The sequence below is a fragment of the Aristolochia californica genome, unplaced genomic scaffold (genome assembly GCF_029961685.1).
Source record: "Aristolochia californica isolate CCGP_79_NKW_82.1479 unplaced genomic scaffold, dmAriCali1.0.hap1 SCAF_2, whole genome shotgun sequence".
In the NCBI taxonomy this organism is placed as follows: domain Eukaryota; kingdom Viridiplantae; phylum Streptophyta; class Magnoliopsida; order Piperales; family Aristolochiaceae; genus Aristolochia; species Aristolochia californica.
The window spans coordinates 2,218,193-2,235,184 of record NW_027181881.1 but is presented as its reverse complement, the minus strand read 5'-3'; the positions used below and the strand labels follow the sequence as shown (position 1 = coordinate 2,235,184).

Sequence of the window (16,992 nt, the reverse complement as noted above, 5' to 3'; positions counted from 1 at the left end):
CCACAAGGATCTAGGAAGATTGGAGTTGCTAAGCATACTCCGCACCATGCCTAATAATGTTCGGTTTCTTCTTTCTGCTACACCATTTTGGTCCGGAGAACTAGGCATGGTATATTGGGCAACAATCCCATGTTCTTGAAGAAACTTTGCAAATGGCTCAGGTGCTTGTCCACTCTCAGTGTATCTACCATAGTATTCTCCACCTCTATCTGATCTCACGATCTTAATTTGTTTACCGCATTGTGTCTCTACTTCAGCCTTAAAGATCTTAAAGGCATCTAAAGCTTCATACTTGTTATAAAGCATGTAGAGATACATGTATCGTGAGGAATCATCTATAAAAGAGATGAAGTATTTCTGACCATGTGAGTCCATGTCTGGACTACATATATCAGTATGTATGATCTCTAATATGGTTGAACTCCTATTAGCACCTTTCTTTGACTTGTTAGTCTGCTTTCCCTTAATGCAGTCCACACAAGTCTCAAAATCAGTAAAATCCAGAGTATTAAGTACCCCTTCATTCACTAATCTTTTAATTCTATCTTTGGAGATATGACCTAATCTCCGATGCCATAATGTAGAGGAATCCTCATTAATAACACTTCTTTTATTACCAGTGTGAACATGCATTGAACCGTAAGCGGCATTGTTTTGTAAATTAATGCTATAAAGACCATCAGACAATGTACCATTCCCAACACAATCAGACTTATAATATAAACTGAAAGATGAGTCTGAAAAGTTAAAAGAATATCCATAAGGTACAAGTCTTGAAACTGAAATCAAGTTTCTGGAGAAACTTGGAACATAAAAGGTCTTTTCTAATTTTAAAACAAAGCCACTACTTAAAGTTAAATAACAAGTTCCTATAGCTTCCACATGTGAGCTCATCTGATCTCCTGAGAATATTTGATGCTCACTTCCCACTGGTTTCCTTAGGTTTTGCAAACCCTGCAAGGAATTCGAGATGTGGATTGTTGATCCAGAATCAATCCACCAAGTGTAATTATTGACATTAACCATATTAGATTCATAACAAACAAATGAGGTTGGTGTACCTTTGTCAGCAAGCCATTTCTGAAACTTGGCACATTCCTTCTTCATGTGTCCCTTCTTTTTACAGAAAAAACACTTGGAATCTTTCTTAATACCAGCTTGGGGGGATATTTTACCCTTCCCTTTTTGTTTGGCTTGATACTTGCCCTTTCCATGTGTTGCCATCATGACATTTTCTCCTTGTTCCATCACCAGTCTCCCTTCCTCTTGAACACACATGGTCAAAAATTCATTAACTGACCATTTATCTTTATGTGTGTTGTACGAGATTTTGAAGGGTCCATATTGGTGCGGAAGGGAATTCAGAATGTAATGCACCACGAAAGATTCTGACATATCAACCTCAAGATTTTTCAATTGAGCCGCAATATCCCTCATTTGCATGATGTGCTCACGCACACCTCTCATACTGGTGTGCTTGATGGATGAGAACTTCATGATTAGGGTGCTTGCTAATGCCTTATCTGAAGTGACAAATTGAGCATCAATGGCTTTCAGCAAGTCTTTGACATTTTCATACTGCTCAATAGAACCACGAATACCAGCAGCAATTTTAGTCTTAATGAACATTACACTAAGGCGATTAGATCGCTCCCATCGTTCATAAAGTGTAATTGCAGCTGTAGTACTGGTATCAGTAATTACATGTGGTTCGTCTTTCCTAATAGCATAATCTATATCCATCCACCCTAAATGAAGAAGTATTCTCTCTTTCCAGACCTTATAGTTATCTCCCTTAAGATCAGGGATATCACAATGAAAATCAGAGAAATGTGCAGGTTGTACAACTGCATAAAAGTACAAATTACATGTTGATGTTAAAATTGAGGCCTGAATAAAATATCATGCTTTACCAATGTAAATCATGCTTAAAAATCAAATCAACTGACATAAAAAACATTGCCTGTGGGCTAAATGTTTTTAATTCAAGTAGATTCAAGATTCTTTATGAGTAAACTTGATGATAAAACTATCAAATTATTTATGAATTCATAATTCCTGTGGGTAAATTATGAATAATTTGATATTTTATCCTAATTAATATACTCAAATATAATAAAAATTCCTGTGGGATAAAATTTATTATATTAAGTATAATTAATTATAATTAATTTATAATTTTTCTTTAAGATAAAGCTATCAAATTATTTATGAATTCATAATCCCTGTGGGTAAATTATGAATAACTTGATACTTTATCCTAACTAATAAACTCAAATATAATAAAAATTCTTGTGGGATAAAATTTATTATATCAAGTAAAATTAGTTACAATTAATGTCTAATATTCTTTATGTGATCCTAATCATAATATATAATTTTTATTAAGTTAAAGATGCTGTGGCTACTCTCTAATTAATAAAAATTATATGGATCACTAGACATTAAATCTCATAAATATATGAGAATAGCATGAATTGCATAATTGTAACTTTAAACTAACATGTTATCATTATTCACCAAATATGATCATAATATATGCATAATTGAAAACTATAATATTATGCATAACTTTAATTTCATGCATTTACATATAAGTCAAAAAATGCATTACTGTAAGAGGAAATAAATTTATAATTTCCTATATACTGAACAGTAGATGGCCAGTGGCCTAATGGTCACTAGCGCAAATAAATATGCGACCGCACGGGTTCGAATCCCGCCGGCGCAACACATTTTATGCACCAAGTCGGCTCGGCCCAGGAATGGCGAGCCAACTCAACTCGTCCGAGTCGACTCGATTTTTTTTTTTCTTCGAGTCAACCCGATCTGAGTGGCGGTTGCCGAGTTGGAACGGCGAGTCGTAGAAAACTCATCCCGAGCCAGCTCGTCCTGTATTTACAAAATAACCATATGAATTTAATCAAATGATTCTGCGCGCTAGAGGTCGTCTTCAATCTCCAGCCGCGCGCAGAAGGAAGGAGCACCGGCATTCCGCCTGTGTTCTTTCAACTCGTCGACGCCGGAAAACCTGTCGGAATGGTCTCCGGCGTCGGCGCTGAGTCTCCGACGCTCTCAGGCGTCACGAGACAGCCGCCGCAGTGAGCTTACAGAGAGCGTCCTGCGACAGCCTCCGTCGGCGGTCTGCGCCAGCAACCGTGCGAAATGGTCGCCGGCGCCGGCGTCATGATCGACGCTGGCTGTCGCCGATGCCAGAGCCCCGGCGCCCGTGAGCGCGGAATTTGTTTTTAAAAAACAAAAACAGAAACAGAGACCGAACAGAGTCTCTCGGAATCAAAACGCTAGATCAGAGGTCTGCTCTGATACCAACTGTAAGTCTTAAACATGAATTTCTAATACAATATGATATTCATTATAAATTAAACGGAAGATAAATCATATCTCCGTCCATACGCTTCAAATTCCTTCGTTTCTGTTTTCTCGGTGCTTTCGATCTCTTGGCACTCAACGGCGATGGCACTGAACTGAAGGGAATGAGAGTGACGAGACAGGGGACCGTAAAACATATCTTAACCGAAAACCAACCTCCCATCAAGGTTCATGGTTTCATGTTACCGAGGGAGTTGCAACTACCGGAAGTTGCAACTGCCAAAAGTTTGAGACCACGTAATGAGAAAACCGTTTCTCATAAAAACGGTTTACAGACAATGCTGCATAAAGCGCACGATAAATTTGTATTTAAGGATCGGACTCTCTGGGAGTCAAGTTCAGATACTTTGTATCAGGTTTCGAAGCTTTCAGAAATATGGGGATGAAAGAACTTTGATTGTTATAAATCATAATTCATTATTTAATCAAATTTGGGTTGGAAAGTAACTTCTGGAACTGTCAGTGTAGCTTCAGTGAACGAAGCCTAGCCTAACAAAGGGAAAAGGATTTTAACATTATGGAAAACTGTAGTAATGGAGGGGGAAGAAAGGCCTGGCGCCAGAGACGGAACAAGATCATCTTCCACCGGATCTACCGGAAACTCGTCAGCTCAGTAAAAAAGAATTAATCAATAAATAAAAAGTAGAAAAATTAATGTAAAGGCCTGTTAGCTCACTTGGTTAGATAATCGTCCTCATAAGCGCATTTCGCATGTTGGTACGCTCTTAATGCTTTGTAAATGTTTCATCATTGTATTTAATAAATTTTAATAAAATACCCTAATTTAATAAAAATATTAATCAAAATAACTAATTTATGCGAATATAAAAGAACATATGCGATATATCAAATTGCCACATCAGCATCCATATAGGCTATCACAACAGCTACATGTCATTTCAGCGAGATGCCTCATTAGCCCTATCTTGTTCTCCTCTTTTTTTTTAAGATCCTTGGTAATTTAAAAAATTATTTTGTAAACAATTATTTTAGGTTTAATTTTTTTATGTAATGGCCTATTAGCTCAGTCGGTTAGCGCGTCGTGCTAATAATGCGAAGGTCGCAGGTTTATATACTCCTAATGCTTTGTAAATGTTTAATCATTTTATTTAGGGAATTTTGATAAAATACCCAATTTTAATAAAATATTTATCGAAATAACTAATTTACAAATTAAATTTTAAAATAAACAACTTTTACTAGTTAACAACCTAACTATAAAACCCATCATGATAGGTCAGCATTGATGCCCACATGGCACCACGTTAGCTGCCACATCTTCCACACCATCAAATTATCACATCAGTATCCATATAGGCTATCACATCAGTGACATATCATTTCAAAGACACTCGCAACAGCCCTACCTTTTTCTCCTCTCTTTCTATTATTAATTTAAGTCCTTTGGTAATTTAAATATTATTTTGTAAACATTTATTTTAGGTTTAAAAAATTTATGTAATGGCCTATTAACTCAGTTGGTTAGAGCGTCGTGCTAATAACGCGAAGGTCGCAGGTTTGAGACCTACATGGGCCATTTTTATCAACAAAGTATCCATTTTCCCTTTAATTTTTATTTTGATTTTGGTTTGTGTGTGATATTCATATTTTTAAATCTATTGATGGTTATAGTTGTACACTCAAATAGTTAGGGATTTATAAAAATAAAAATAAATTTTTTTTTGTCAATCTTTCAAAGAGACGAAGTTCAAATTCCATCGTAGAGCTAACAAAAAACAGACATCTACCACAACTTTGTCATACTTCCTCGTACGGTTAAGCACATATGAGATTTAAATTTTTGCAACAACATTGAGACTTTAATTCAATTGTTACTTCAATTAAGGGACTAATAGATGTTACTTATTCTTTGGGAACACCAAATCAGATGATCAAAATTTGAACAAGATATATGCTCCTAATACTTTGTAAATGTTTCATCATTGTATTTAGGAAATTTTAATAAGATATTTATCAAAATAACTAACTTAGAAACTTAATTTTAAAAATACTCAACTTTGACTAGTCAACAACTTAACTATAAAGTCCATCGTGATACGTCATCATTGATGGCCACATGGCACCACGTCAGCTACCACATCGCCCATCAAAAGGAACAATGATGTGTCATTTTAGCGACGCACCACTATAGCTCTGCCTTTTTCTCCTCTATTCTTTTCATTATTGATTTAAGTTCTTTTGTAATTTAAAATTATTATTTAAATATTTATTCTAAGTTTTAAAAATCTTATATAGTGGCCTATTAGCTCAGTCGGTTAGAGCATCGTGCTAATAACGCGAAGGTCGTAGGTTCAAGACCTGCATAGGCCATTTTTTTTTAACAAAGTAACCCTTTTTCCTTTATTTTTTATTTTGATTTTGGTTTATGTGTGACATTCCTATCTGTAAATCTATTGATGGTTGTAGTCATAGACTTGCAAATGAGCAAACAAGATTATATGTTCTAATATCTAATTAATGCACTACAGATTTTTGTGTATGAATATATACATGTTCTCAAACAACAAGGGATTTATTAAAAAAATCAATGTCAATCTTGCAAAGGGAAAATATTCAAATTCCATCGTAGAGCTAGCAACAGCCAGACATCTACCACAATTTTGTCATTCCTCCTTGGATGGTTAAACACATATAAGATTTAAATTTCCTTGTGATACATCACACAAATGACAACAACAATGAGAATCCAATTTAATCGTTACTTCGAATTCGCGACTAATAAAGATTACTTGATTCTTTGGGAAGATTAAATTAGATGAGGAAATTTGAACACGACGTATGCTTATAATGCTTTGTAAATATTACATCATTGTATTTAGGGAATTTTAATAAAGTAACAAATTTTAATAAAATATTTATCAAAATAACTAACTTACAAACTTAATTGTAAAAATACTCAACTTTGACTGGTCAGCAGTCTAACTATAAAGTCTATTGTGATATGTCATCATTGATGGCCACATGGCACCACGTCACCTACCACATCACCAATCAAAATAAACAACAACGTGTCATTTTAGAGACGCACCATTACAACCCTGCTTTTTTCTCCTCTGTTGTTTTCATTATTGATTTAAGTTTTTTTGTAATTAAAACTTATTTTTAAAATAATTATTTTAGGTTTTAGAAATCTTATATAATGGCCTATTAGCTCAGTTGGTTAGAAAGTCGTGCTAATAACACGAAGGTCGAATGTTCAAGAACCTGCATGGGCCAAAAAATTTTAACAAAGTAACCACCCTTTTTCCTTTATTTTTTATTTTGGTTTTGGTTTACTTGTGACATTTATATTTGTAAATCTATTGATGATCGTAAACTTGCAAATGTGCGATTAGGATTACATGCTCTAATTTCTAATTAATGTACTACCAGTTTTTGGCGTATGAAAATATGCCAGTTTTCAAATAGCAAGGGATTTATTAAGAAAAACTTTGTCAATCTTGCAAAGGGATGAGGTTCAAATTCCATCGTAGAGCTAGCAACAAGTAAACATTTACCACAATTTTGTCATACTTCCTTGGACGATTAAAAACATATGAGATTTAAATTTTTTTGTGATACATCATACAAATGACAACAACATTGAGACTCTAATTCAATTGTTACTTCGACTAAGGGACTAATAAAGATTCCTTGATTCTTTGGGAAAATCAAATCAGATGAGCAAATTTGAACACGACGTATGCTCCTAATGCTCTGTAAATATTTTATCATTGTATTTAAGGAATTTTAATAAAATAATAAATTTTAATAAAATATTTATCAAAATAACTACCTTACAAAATTAATTTTAAAAATACTTAATTTTGACTAGTCAACAGTCTAACTATAAAGTCCATCGTGATACATCATCATTGATGGCCACATGGCACCACATGAGCTACCACATCGCCAATCAAAAGGAACAACGACATGTCATAGTAGCGACGCGCCACTGCAACCCTACCTTTTTCTCCTTTGTTCTTTTCATGATTGATTTAAGTTCTTTTTTAATTTAAAATTATTTTTAAATATTTATTTTAAGTTTTAAAATTTTTATATGTAATGGCCTATTAGTTCAGTTGGTTAGTGTCATGCTAATAACGCTCAAAGTAACCCTTTTTCCTTTAATTTTTATTTTGATTTTTGTTTACATGTGACATTCATATTTTTAAATCTATTGATGGTTGTAGTCGTAGACTTGCAAATGAGTGAGATGGAATACATGCTCTAATTTCTAATTAATGCACTACCAATTTTTTGCTATAAATATATGCCAATTCTCAAATAGGAAGAGATTTATTAAAAAAAACTTTGTCAATCTTGCAAAGGGACGAGGTTCAAATTCCAGCGTACAACTTGCAACAAGCAAACATCTACCACAATTTTGTCATACTTCCTTGGGATATTAAAAACATATGAAATTTAATTACGTTGTCATACATCACACAAATGACATGACCACATGGCACCACGTCAGCTACCACATAGCCAATTCAAATAAACAACAACGTGTCATTTTAGAGACGTGCCATTGCAACCCTACTTTTTTCTCCTTTGTTGTTTTCATTATTGATTTATGTTTTTTTGTAATTAAAACTTATTTTTAAAACAATTATTTTAGCTTTTAAAAATCTTATATAATGGCCTATTAGCTTAGTTGGTTAGAGCGTCGTGCTAATACCGCGAAGATTGCACAGGTTCAAGACCTGCATGGGCCATTTTTTTTAACAAAGTTACCACCCTTTTTCCTTTATTTTTTATTTTGGTTTTGGTTTACGTGTGACATTTATATCTGTAAATCTATTGATGGTTGTAGTCGTAGACTTGCAAATGAGCGAGCAGGATTACATGTTCTAATTTCTAATTAATGCTTTGTCAACTTTGACTAGACAACAACTTAACTATAAAGTCCATCGTGATACGTCATCATTGATGGCTACATGGCACCATGTCAACTACCACATCACAAATCAACGTCACATTTTAGTGACATGCCACTGCAGCCTTACCTTTTTCTCCTCTGTTCTTTTGTTTATTGATTTAAGTTCTTTTGTAATTTAAAAAAGTTTTTACAATTTTTATATTTGGTTTTAAAAATCTTATATAATGGCCTATTAGCTCAGTCGGTTAGAGCGTCGTGCTAATAACGCAAAGGTCGCAGGTTCAAGACATGCATGGGCCATTTCTTTTTAACAAAATAACTTTTTTATTCATTTTTTTATTTTAATTTTAGTTTACGTGTGACATTCATATTTGTAAATCTATTGATGGTTGTAGTCGTAGACTTGTAAATGATCGGGCAGGATTACATGCTCTAATTTTTAATTAATGCACTACCAATGTTTTGTGTATGAATATATGTCAGATCTCAAATAGCAAGGGATTTATTAAAAAAAAAAAAACTTTGTCAATCTTGCAAAGCGACGAGGTTCAAATTCCATCGTAGAGCTAGCAACAAGCAGACATCTACCAAAATTTTGTCATATTCCTTGCATGATTAAACACATATGAGATTTAAATTTCTTTGTGATACATCACACAATGACAACATCATTGAGACTCTAATTACATTATTACTTCGACTATGGGACTAATAAAGATTCATTGATTTTTTGGGAAGATAAAATCAAATGAGAAAATTTGAACATGACGTATGCTCCTAATGCTTTGTAAATGATACGTCATTGTATTTAGGGAATTTTTAAAAAATATTTATCAAAATAACTAACTTACAAACTTAATTTTAAAAATACTCAACTTTGACTAGTCAACAACTTAACTATAAAGTCCATTGTGATACGTTATCATTGATGCTCACATGGCACCACGTTAGCTACGACATCGCCAATCAAAAGGAACAACGACGTGTCATTTTAGCGACACGCTACTACAACCCTACTTTTTTTCCTCTATTCTTTTCATTATTGATTTAAGTTCTTTTTTCATTTAAAAATGTTTTCAAAATTTTTATTTTATGTTTTAAAAATCTTATTTAATGGTGTATTAGCTCAATCGGTTAGAGCGTCGTGCTAATATTGTGAAGTACGCAAGTTCTAGACCTGTATGGGCTATTTTCTTAACAAAATAACCCTTTTACCTTTATTTTTTATTTTGATTTTGGTTTATGGCTTTCATATTTGTAAATCTATTGATGGTTGTAGTCGTAGACTTGCAAATGAGTGAGCAGGATTACATGCTCTAATTTTTAATTAATGCACTACCAATTTTTAGCATATGAATATATGACAGTTCTCAAATAACAAGGGATTTATTAAAAAAAAAACTTTGTCAATCTTGCAACGGGATGAGGTTTAAATTCCATCGTAGAACTAGCAACAAGCAGACTTCTACCACAATTTTGTCATATTTCCTTGGACGGTTAAACACATATGAAATATAAATTGCCTTGTGATACATCACACAAATGATAACAACATTGAGACTCTAATTCAATTGTTATTTCGACTAAGGGACTAATAAAGATTACTTGATTCTTTAAGAAAATCAAATCAGATGAGCAAATTTGAACACGACGTATGCTCCTAATGTTTGTAAATGTTTTATCATTGTATTTAAGGAACTTAATTAAAATAAAAAAATTAATAAAATATTTATCAAAATAACTACCTTACAAACTTAATTTTAAAAATACTCAATTTTGACTAGTCAACAGCCTAACTATAAAGTCCATCGTGATACGTCATTATTGACGGCCACATGGCACCACGTGAGCTACCACATCGCCAATCAAAACGAACAACGACGTGTCATTGTAGTGACGCGCCACTGCAACCCTGCCTTTTTCTCCTCTGTTCTTTTCATGATTGATTTAAGTTCTTTTGTAATTCAAAATTATTTTTAAATATTTATTTTAGGTTTTAAAATTTTTATGTAATGGCCTATTAGTTCAGTTGGTTAGTGTCATGCTAATCACGCGAAGATCGCAGATTCAAGACCTGGAAGGATTATTTTTTTAACAAAGTAACCCTTTTTCCTTTATTTATTTTTTATTTTTTTGTTTACATGTGACATTCATATTTTTATCTCTATTGATGGTTGTAGTCGTAGACTTGAAAATAAGCGAGATGGATTACATACTCGAATTTCTAATTAATGCACTACCAATTTTTTGCGTATGAATATATGCCAGTTCTTAAATAGGAAGAGATTTATTAAAAAAAACTTGTCAATCTTGCAAAGGGACGAGGTTCAAATTCCATCGTACAACTTGCAACAAGCAGACATCTACCACAATTTTGTCATACTTCCTTGGGATATTAAAAACATATGAAATTTAAATTGCGTTGTGATACATCACACAAATGACATGGCCATATGGCACCACGTCAGCTACCACATAGCCAATCAAAATAAACAACAACGTGTTATTTTATAGACGCGCCATTGCAAACTTACTTTTTTCTCCTCTGTTGTTTTCATTATTGATTTAAGTTTTTTTTGTAATTAAAATTATGTTTAAAACAATTATTTTATGTTTTAAAAATGTTATATAATGGCCTATTAGCTCTGTTGGTTAGACCATCGTGCTAATAACGCGAAGGTCGCAGGTTCAAGACTTGCATGGGCCATCTTTTTTTTTACAAAGTTACCACCCTTTTTCCTTTTTTTTTTATTTTGGTTTTGGTTTACATGTGACATTTATATCTGTAAATCTATTGATGGTTGTAGTCGTAGACTTGAAAATGAGCGAGCAGGATTACATGTTCTAATTTCTAATTAATGCACTACCAATTTTTGGCATATGAATATATGCGAGTTTTCAAATAGCAAAGGATTTATTAAGAAAAACTTTGTCAATCTTGGAAAGGGATGAAGTTTAAATTTCATCGTAAAGCTAGAAACAAGCAAACATTTACCACAAATTTTTCATACTTCCTTGGACGATTAAAAACATATGAGATTTAAATTTTTTTGTGATACATCACACAAATGACAACAACATTGAGACTCTAATTCAATTGTTATCTCGACTAAGGGACTAATAAGGATTACTTGATTCTTTGGGAAGATCAAATCAGATGAGCAAATTTGAACACGACATATGCTCCTCAGCTTTGGGAATGTTTCATCATTGTATTTAGGGAATTTTAATAAAATATTTATCAAAATAACAAGCTTACAAACTTAATTCTAAAAATATTCAACTTTGACTAGTCAACAACTTAACTATAAAGTCCACCGTGATACGTCATCATTGATGGCCACATGGCACCACGTCAACTACCACATCACCAATCAAAAGGAACCATGACGTGACATTTTAGCAACGCGCCACTGCAACCTACCTTTTTCTCCTCTGTTCTTTTAATTATTGATTTAAGTTTTTTTATAATTTAAAATTGTTATTACAATTTTTATTTTTGGTTTTAAAAATCTTATATAATGGCTTACTAGCTCAGTCGGTTAGAGCATCGTGCTAATAACGTGAAGGTCGTAGGTTCAAGACATGCTTGGGCCATTTTTTTTATCAAACCTTTTTTATTTTGATTTTGGTTTTCATGTGACATTCATATCTGTAAATCTATTGATGGTTGTAATCGTAGACTTGCAAATGAGCGAGCAGGATTACATGCTCTAATTTCTAATTAATGCACTACCAATTTTTTGTGTATGAATATATGCCAGATCTCATATAACAATGGATTTATTAAAAAAAAAAAAAAACTTTGTCAATCTTGCAAAGGGAAGAGGTTCAAATTCCATCTACAACTTGCAACAAGCAGACATCTACCACAATTTTGTCATACTTCCTTGGGATATTAAAAACATATGAAATTTAAATTACGTTGTGATACATCATACAAATGACAGGGCCACATGGCACCACGCCAACTACCACATCGCCGATCAATATAAACAACAACATGTCATTTTAGAGACGCACCATTGCAACCCTACTTTTTTCTCCTCTGTTGTTTTCATTATTGATTTAAGTTTTTTTGTAATTAAAATTTAGTTTTAAAGGAATTATTTTAGGTTTTAAAAATATTATATAATGGCCTATTAGCTCAGTTGGTTAGAGCGTCGTGCTAATAACGCGAAGGTCGCAGGTTCAAGACCTGCATAGGCCATTTTTTTTAACAAAGTAACCACCCTTTTTCCTTTATTTTTTATTTTGGTTTTGGTTTACGTGTGACATTTATATCTGTAAATTTATTGATGGTTATAGTCGTAGACTTGCAAATGAGCGAACAGGATTACATGCTCTAATTTCTAATTAATGCATTACCAATTTTAGGCGTATGAATATATGTCAGTTTTCAAATAGCAAAGGATTTATTAAGAAAAACTTTGACAATCTTGCAAAGGGATGAGGTTCAAATTCCATCGTAAAGCTAGCAACAAGGAGACATTTACCACAATTTTGTCATATTTCCTTGGAAGGTTAAACACATATGAGATATAAAATGTCTTGTATTACATCACACAAATGACAACGACATTGAGACTCTAATTCATTTCGACTAAGGGACTAATAAAGATTACTTGATTTTTTGGGAAAATCAAATCATATGAGCAAAATTTGAACACGACGTATGCTCCTAATGTTTTGTAAATGTTTTATCAATGTATTTAGGGAATTTAAATAAAATAAAAAATTTTAATAAAATATTTATCAAAATAACTACCTTACAAACTTAATTTTAAAAATACTCAATTTTGACTGATCAACAGCCTAACTATAAAGTCCATCATGATACGTCATCATTGATGGCCACATGGCACCATGTGATCTACCACATCGCCGATCAAAATGAACAACGACGTGTCATTGTAGCGACGCATCACTGCAACCCTACCTTTTTCTCCTCTGTTCTTTTCATGATTGATTTAAGTTCTTTTGTAATTTAAAATTATTTTTAAATATTTATTTTAGGTTTTAAATTTTTTAATGTAATGGCCTATTAGTTCAGTTGGTTAGTGTCATGCTAATAACACGACGGTCGCAGGTTCAAGACCTGCATGGACTATTTTTTTTTAACAAATTAACCTTTTCTCCTTTATTTTTTATTTTGATTTTTGTTTACATGTGACATTCATATTTTTAAATCTATTGATGGTTGTAGTCATAGACTTGCAAATGAGCGAGATGGATTACATGCTCTAATTTCTAATTAATGCATTACCAATTTTTGGCATATGAATATATGCCAATTCTCAAATAGGAAGGGATTTATTAAAAAAAACTTGTCAATCTTGCAAAGGGACAAGGTTCAAATTCCATCGTACAGCTTGCAACAAGCAGACATCTACCACAATTTTGTCATACTTCCTTGGGATATTTAAAACATATGAAATTTAAATTGTGTTGTGATACATCACACAAATGACATGGCCATATGGCACCACGTCAGGTACCACATTGCCAATCAAAATAAGCAACAACGTGTCATTTTATAGACGCGCCATTGCAACCCTACTTTTTTCTCCTATGTTGTTTTCATTATTGATTTAATTTTTTTGTAATTAAAACTTATTTTTAAAACAATTATTTTAGCTTTTAAAAATCTTATATAATGGCCTATTAGCTCAGTTGGTTAGAGCGTCGTGCTAATAACGCGAAGGTCGCAGGTTCAAGACCTGCATGGGCCATTTTTTTTTAACAAAGTAGCCACCCTTTTTTCTTTATTTTTTTTTTTGGTTTTGGTTTACGTGTGACATTTATATCTGTAAATCTATTGATGGTTGTAGTCGTAGACGTGCAAATGAGCGAGCAGGATTATATGTTCTAATTTCTAATTAATGCACTACCAATTTTTGGCGTATGAATATATGCCAATTTCCAAATAGCAAAGGATTTATTAAGAAAAACTTTGTCAATCTTGTAAAGGGATGAGGTTCAAATTCCATCGTAAAGGTAGCAACAAACAGACATTTACCACAATTTTGTCATACTTCCTTGGACGATTAAAAGCATATGAGATTTAAATTTTTTTGTGATACATAACACAAATGACAACAACATTGAGACTCTAATTCAATTGTTACTTCGACTATGGGACTAATAAAGATTACTTGATTCTTTGGGAAGATCAAATCAGATGATCAAATTTGAACACGACGTATGCTCCTCATGCTTTGTAAATGTTTCATCATTGTATTCAGGGAATTTTAATAAAATATTTATCAAAATAACTAACTTCGGACTTAATTCTACAAATATTCAACTTTGACTAGTCAACAACTTAACTGTAAAGTCCATCGTGATACGTCATCATTGATGGCCACATGGCACCACGTCAACTAACACATCACCAATCAAAATGAACAACGACGTGACATTTTATCGACGCGCCATTGCAACCCTACCTTTTTTTCCTCTGTTCTTTTAATTATTGATTTAAGTTCTTTTGTAATTTAAAAATATTTTTATAATTTTTATTTTTGGTTTTAAAAATCTTATGTAATGGCTTATTAGCTCAGTCGGTTAGAACGTCGTGCTAATAACGCGAAGGTCGCAAGTTCAAGATATGCTTGGGCCAATTGTTTTTAACAAACCTTTTTTATTCATTTTTTTATTTTGATTTTGGTTTACGTGTGACATTCATATCTGTAAATCTATTGATGGTTGTAGTCGTAGACTTGCAAATGAACGAGCAGGATTACATGCTCTAATTTCTAATTACTAAACTACCAATTTTTGGTGTATGAATATATGCCAGATCTCTAATAGCAATGGATTTATTTAAAAAAAAATACTTTGTCAATCTTACAAAGGGACGAGATTCAAATTCCATCGTAGAGCTCGCAACAAGCAAACATCTACCAAAATTTTGTCATAATTCCTTTGACGATTAAACACATATGAGATTTAAATTTCCTTGTGATACATCACACAAATGACAACATCATTGAGACTCTAATTAAATTATTACTTCAACTATGGGAATAATAAAGATTACTTGATTCTTTGTGAAGATCAAATCAGATGAGTAAATTTGAACACGGCGTATGCTCATAATGCTTTGTAAATGTTTCATCTTGGTATTTAGGGAATTTTAATAAAATAATAAATTTTAATAAAATATTTATCAAAATAACTAACTTGAAAACTTAATTTTAAAAATACTCAACGTTGACTAGTCAACAACCCAACTATAAAGTCCATCGTGATACGTTATCATTGATGGCCACATGGCACCACGTTAGCTACGACATCGCCAATCAAAAGGAACAACGACGTGTCATTTTAGCGACACGCCACTACAGCCCTACTTTTTTTTCCTCTGTTCTTTTCATTATTGATTTAAGTTCTTTTTTCATTAAAAATGTTTTCAAAATTTTTATTTTATGTTTTAAAAATCTTATGTAATGGCGTATTAGCTCAATCAGTTAGAGCGTCGTGCTAATATTGTGAAGGTCGCAGGTTCTAGACTTGTATGGGCCATTTTTTTAACAAAGTAATCCTTTTTTCTTTATTTTTTTATTTTGATTTTGGTTTACGGCTTTCATATTTGTAAATCTATTGATGGTTGTAATCTTAGACTTGCAAATGAGCCAACAGGATTACATGCTCTAATTTCTAATTAATGCACTACCAATTTTTAGCGTATGAATATATGTCAGTTCTCAAATAACAAGGGAATTATTAAAAAAAGAACTTTTTCAATCTTGCAAGGGGACGAAGTTCAAATTCCATCGTAGAACTAGTAACCAACAGACTTCTGCCACAATTTTGTCATACTTCCTTGGACGGTTAAATACATATGGGATATAAATTGCCTTGTGATACATCACACAAATGACAACAACATTGAAACTCTAATTCAATTGTTACTTCGACTAAGGGACTAATAAAGATTACTTGATTCTTTGGGAAGATCAAATCAGATGAGCAAATTTGAACAAGACGTATGTTCATAATATTTGTATTTAGAGAATTATAATAAAATAACAAATTTTAATTAAATATTTATCAAAATAACTAACTTACAAACTTAATTTTAAAAATACTCAACTTTGACTAGCCAACAAACTAACTATAAGGTCCATCGTGATACGTTATCATGCATCACCAATTAAAAGGAACAACGACATGTCATTTTAGTGACATGCCACAACAACCCTACCTTTTTCTCCTATGTTCTTTTCATTGTTTATTTAAGTTCTTTTGTAATTTAAAATTATTTTTTAAACATTTATTTTAGGTTTTTAAAATTTTATGTAATGGTCTATTAGCTTAGTTGGTTAGAGCGTCGTACTAATAGCGCGAAGGTCGCAGGTTCTAGACATGCATGGGCCATTTTTTTTTTCCTTTTTTTTATTTTGATTTTGGTTGACATATGACATTCATATTTGTAAATCTATTGATGGTTGTAATCGTAGACTTGCAAATGAGTGAGCAAGATTACATGCTCTAATTTCTAATTAATGCACTACCAATTTTTGGCATATGAATATATGCCAGTTCTCAAATAGCAAGGGATTTATTAAAAAAAAAAAAACTTTGTCAATCTTGCAAAGGGACGAGGTTCAAATTTAATCGTAGAGCTAGCAACAAGGAGACATCTACCATAATTTTTTCATACTTCCTTGGACGGTTAAACACATATGAGATTTAAATTTTATTGTGATACA

The 16,992-nt window shown here is 32.5% G+C and overlaps 6 non-coding genes across 6 annotated transcripts; all 6 read left to right on the top strand.

The window, feature by feature from the left end:
- The first annotated feature begins 4,853 nt into the window (after positions 1–4,853).
- On the top strand, positions 4,854–4,927 carry TRNAI-AAU (transfer RNA isoleucine (anticodon AAU)). The gene has a single exon. It is a non-coding gene; the product is annotated as a tRNA-Ile (tRNA).
- A 720-nt stretch (positions 4,928–5,647) lies between these two features.
- TRNAI-AAU (transfer RNA isoleucine (anticodon AAU)) lies at positions 5,648–5,721 on the top strand. The gene has a single exon. It is a non-coding gene; the product is annotated as a tRNA-Ile (tRNA).
- A 2,314-nt stretch (positions 5,722–8,035) lies between these two features.
- On the top strand, positions 8,036–8,111 carry TRNAI-AAU (transfer RNA isoleucine (anticodon AAU)). Its single transcript has one exon. It is a non-coding gene; the product is annotated as a tRNA-Ile (tRNA).
- Positions 8,112–8,501: 390 nt separating this feature from the next.
- TRNAI-AAU (transfer RNA isoleucine (anticodon AAU)) lies at positions 8,502–8,575 on the top strand. Its single transcript has one exon. It is a non-coding gene; the product is annotated as a tRNA-Ile (tRNA).
- A 3,836-nt stretch (positions 8,576–12,411) lies between these two features.
- On the top strand, positions 12,412–12,485 carry TRNAI-AAU (transfer RNA isoleucine (anticodon AAU)). The gene has a single exon. It is a non-coding gene; the product is annotated as a tRNA-Ile (tRNA).
- Positions 12,486–13,933: 1,448 nt separating this feature from the next.
- TRNAI-AAU (transfer RNA isoleucine (anticodon AAU)) lies at positions 13,934–14,007 on the top strand. The gene has a single exon. It is a non-coding gene; the product is annotated as a tRNA-Ile (tRNA).
- Positions 14,008–16,992: the final 2,985 nt, after the last annotated feature.